The sequence below is a fragment of the Canis lupus genome, chromosome 15, assembly GCF_048164855.1.
Source record: "Canis lupus baileyi chromosome 15, mCanLup2.hap1, whole genome shotgun sequence".
In the NCBI taxonomy this organism is placed as follows: domain Eukaryota; kingdom Metazoa; phylum Chordata; class Mammalia; order Carnivora; family Canidae; genus Canis; species Canis lupus.
Window position 1 is genome coordinate 42,580,735 of NC_132852.1, and position 4,908 is coordinate 42,585,642.

Genomic DNA, 4,908 nt, shown 5'->3' on the forward strand with positions numbered 1-4,908 from the left:
TCAGAAATGTGAATTGGCCTTAAGAAATCTGGCACATCTTGAATAAGGTATTTTAAAAATGCCCTGGGTGTCTGATATCTGCATGTTAAAGTGTTAGCCCCCCAGAGGCTCGGCCCAGTACCGTGGACACTTTATGTCCAGGGTAGCACAGAAAGCCACCATAATGCTCTGAATCTATGGTAGTCACAGATCATAATTATTGCTCAATAAATGAGAAAACCTTCTTCTTCATCTTTGAATAGTAAGTGAAGAATGAGGAGGAATGCCAATTTTATAATTTTGATTAATTTAGCACTTAAAAGAAAAACAGAGGGTTTTTAATGATAAAATTCATGGCATAAAGCCCCTGGCTTCCCTTGTCACCATTCTTCTGGGAAATATTTAGTGTCCTCTACCTCCTTGAAGAATTTGACCTTAGCTAAAAACCAGAGGCATTAAGGACAGGGGACTGCAGTCTTTGTGGAGTGATTTCAGAAGGAGAGAAGCCCGGCCAGGTAGAAATGCAAGACTCAGGACAAAACCAAGGTCTTTTAATGATTAGCTCAGCCCTGTAGTGCACCAACACTGGAGAGTGAACGCCCCAAACCTTGCCAATGCCTTCTCCTTGTTTGTAACACCTTTTTCTGATGTTCTCATCCCGTGTCTCTCATACCCGTCGTCATCAACATCTACTGAGTACTTAACCTGAGAGACACTCTCACTGGTGCGTGGTGATGAAGTGCTTGGGCTGGGCTTGGATCTGCTGATTTCTTACCGACCTTGCACCATCTGAAGGCCGTTTCCTCATTTGGAAGAGGGGGGCTAGTGGCAGCCCCTCTCTCACAGACGTGTTTAGTGTGGCACCTGACACGTGCTCGGGGCTCAGTGAATGTCAGTTGTTTTTGTTCCTTGGCTGTGTGTGACAGTCCACGTGTTGGCCTGGGAAAGAGACACGAGGCCAGGAGGTGGTGTGAGCGCAAAGACACCACGCACAGAGCCTCCTTAGACGAGGACAGCTCTGTGCGCAAGATGCACGGTGAGGTACAGATGTCTACACGGAGGGGCACGCGGGCTGCTCCCCGAGGACTAGACGGGGAAGCGGGAGGGTTCTAGTCCAGGGACCCATGCTGTCCCTGCTCCCCGTGTCTTCACCTCAGTAGAGAGGGATTCGATTGGACGAACAGCTCCTAACCTTTTTTTGAGTGCCTTGAGCCTGTAAAATGCTCTGTGAAAAAGGAGTCTCATTGTCAAATAAATTTGGGAAACAATGAACATTTTCTCTCCCTCTTGGAGAATCACAGTGAATTGCTCTGAATTGAAGAATACTGTGACTACTCTGCATTAAAGAAACCTGCTTAATGTGGTTAAACTCAGAGTATCCTGAAATTATTTGTTTGTTGATCCTCTCCCCCCTCTTTTTTATTATTCAATAAGATATATTTTATAGACATCAAAATTTTGAACTCTGGGAATTAAAGGTGCTAAGCTACTTCCATGGAAGGAAAGAGTGTTCTTGAATGTTACATAGTCAGTGTCCAAATAGTAGTGATAGAAGTTGAGAAATGTTTATTATCCAAATGGGAAAAATTAAAACTCAACCAATGGGTCTAAATATCCAATTTCGAAATTTACTCAACTTTTCTCTTTCATGCTTTTCAATCTGTTTTTCCTTGTCTCTCTCCAGGGTCTCATTTTTTCCTAATCTTTCCTGCTATATTTCGATCCTCTTCCCCTTTTGAGTTTGTAGGATATACTTTAACTTTCTGTAAACCTAATGTCTCACAAAACTTTAGAAAATATTGGACTATATAATCCCTCAAGTCCCTCACTTTAGAAAATATTGGACTATATAATCCCTCAAGTCCCTTTGAAAAGTCTATTTTTAGGTATAATACAAGGCTAACATTTGTCCTAAGTCTCTGTGCTGAGGCCGTTCTGATTCCCTCACACCTGAACATCCTCAGTACTACTGTTCACTATGACCTCGAGGTAAGCTGTATTTCTAGAAAGTGGAGTCATACCATCCTTCGATTTATTGTTTAGATTTTGCAAAAGTATATGTACTATCAGGCCCTCTAAATCAAACCTCATAAAATAAAATAGAATTTTGAAGCTAGTATGATAGAGAAATGGGATTATTAATATTCATTCCATGAAGGAGGTGACCTTGGGACCACAAAATTAGCTCCAGTAAACTTTGCCTGTGAATTGAAAATCCACTTGTAAATACAATATGATCTCACTCATATGTGGAATTTAAGAAACAAAACAGATTAACGTAGGGAGGTAAAACAGGACCAAACCCTAAAACAGACTCTTAATTCTAGAGAACAAATTGAGGACTAGTGGAGGAGATGGGGGCGGGTTGGGGGTGAGGGGATGAGGGAAACAGGTGACAGGGATGAAGGAGGGCGCTGGTCTTGCTGAGCACCAGGTGTTGTGTATAAATGATGAATCATTACATCGTCTCCCTGAAACTAATATTGCACTGTGTGTTAACTAACTGGAATTTAAATAAAAACTTGAAAAAAGGAAAAAAAGAAAATCCACTTGTAAAGCCTGATACATGGCCATTTAGGGTAACAATGGGTAATAACTACAATAATACCTATTTTGTTCTTAGGAGTCAGAATTTCAAGGGGGAGAGAAAGCAACGAATTCAGTTATGAATAACTTCCTTTAATTGGAGGCATAGGGTTTAATGTTAAGATTTAACTAGGAACCTTAATCATCTTTAAAAGTTTATGGGCCACCAGAGCCTAATGGAGATGAAAATTATACAAATTTGCACAAATGTAAAGAGGGGGAACCTGGCATAGGTTATAAGGAAGCCTAGTCTTGGAGTCTGTGACTGGGAAGTGGGTTGCTATAAAACCTTGTTTATCTTGAACACGGAGAATGTTCCCCTTTCAACCATCTGCTGGTAATCTTTGAAAGTCCTTGTTAAAGGTATGAACTCTGCTGTTATTTGTGTTACAGGAAAGCAATACCCAGTGAACGAGCTTCAGTCTTTTTGTGTGACTGAGAATCTTGCAGTTTGTCTGGGTCATGATTCTGAAAGCAAATTTTGTTTTGTCCGTGAGGTTGCCATAGAGGCTGGACAGTCTGGCCCATGGGGACAGAGTCCTCACTCAGCCACTAAGTGGGTGAGTGAGCCAAACCTCCTTTTGCCTGAATGAAAAAGGGAGAGCATGAAAGGACCTCTCTAATAATGTTGCTAAGAGGCCCCATAAGAAGGGCATGTGAAGCTTTTAATGTTTGGCATGTGGTCCTTGGTAAATGTTAGTTCTTGTTACAAACTTAGATATTAAAATGTCCACACCACCCAAACAATCTGTAGATTCAGTGCAATCCCTATAAATATTCCAAAGGCATTCTTCGCAGGAATAGAACAGACAGTCCTAAAATTTGTGTGGAACCACAAAAGACCCTGAAAAGCCAAAGCCATCTTGAGAAAGAACAAAGCTGTAGGTGTCATGCTTCCTGATTTCAAACTGTATTACAAAGCTCTAGTAATTAAAATAGTATGGTATTGGCATAAAAAGGGACACAGACCAATGAGCCCAGGAATAAAACTGTGTGTGTGTGTGTGTGTGTGTGTGTGTGTGTATAGCCAATTAATTACAGCAAAGGAGTCAGGAATGTATAATGAGGAAAGGACAATCTCTTCGAAAAATGCTGGCAAAAGTGGACAGCCACATGCAGAACAGTGACACTGGACCACTATCTTATACGGTACACAAAAATAACTCAAAATGGATTAAAGACTTGAATGTAAGACCCCAAACCATAATACTCGTAGAAGAATATATAGGTGGTAAGCTCCTCGACGTTGGTCTTGGTGGTGATTTTTAAAATCTGTAACAAAAAGCAAGGGCAACAAAAGGAAAGATAAATGAGTGGAACTACATCAAATAACAAAGCTTCTGCACAGCAAAGGGTACCATCCATGGAATTAAAAGGCAGCCTACTGAATGGGAGAAGATATTTACAATCCTATACCTGATAAATGGTTAATATCCAAAATCTAGAACAAACCCATACTCTCAATAGCAAAAACCAAACAGCCCAATTAAAAAGTGGGCATAGGATCTGAATAGACATTTTTTTCAAAGAAGCCACACAGATGGCCAATGGACACATGAAAAGATGCTCAACATCATTAATTATCAAGGAAATACAAGTCAAAGCTGCGATGAAATATCCCCTCATACCTGTTAGGATCAGAAATTGTTAACAGGCATTGGCAAGGAAGCAGAGAAGAGGGACCCGTCGTGCTCTGTTGGTGGGAATGCAAACTGGTGCAGCCACTGTGGAGAACAGGATGGAGGGTCCTCAAAATTTTAAGACTAGACCTAGCATTTGACTCAGCACTCCCACTTTTGGCTATGTATTCAAAGAAAACAAAAACACTAAACTTGAAAAGATGTCTGCACCTACACGTTTATAACAAAATTATTCATAATAAACTATGGAAACAACTAAAGTGTTTACTGGTGCCTGGTAGATAAAGACATTGCTGACCACTCACACAGGCACAGCAGAAAAATACTCAGCTGTAAAAGGGAATGGAATCTTGCCATTTGTGACAACATAGATGGGCCTCAGGGACATTAAGCTCAGTGACATAAGTCAGAGAAAGACAAATACTACCTCATCTGATCTCTCTTATATGCGGAATCTAAAAACAAACCAGCAAACAAACAACCAAGCTCGCAGACGGAACACGCTGGTGGTTGCCAGAGGTGGGGGGGGTGGGGGTGGGAGAAACAGATGGAGGGGGTCAAAACAAAAAGAAGAATAAAGCAGTAATGCATTTTCACCTTAGAAACCTTATCTATTACAGAAACACAAAAGGAAGCAAATGCAATATATACCATAACCTTGCTGAGCAGAGGATTGCCTCTTTTTAATAAAAATGGAGACCAC

General features: G+C 40.9%; 1 long non-coding RNA gene across 1 annotated transcript; it reads right to left on the minus strand.

Annotated features, from left to right (window-relative positions):
* Positions 1-2,657: 2,657 nt before the first annotated feature.
* Positions 2,658-4,531, minus strand: LOC140605541 (uncharacterized). The gene is made up of 2 exons (XR_012008189.1): positions 4,194-4,531; positions 2,658-3,837 (listed from the first exon to the last, which is right to left on the minus strand). It is a non-coding gene; the product is annotated as an uncharacterized lncRNA (long non-coding RNA).
* Positions 4,532-4,908: the final 377 nt, after the last annotated feature.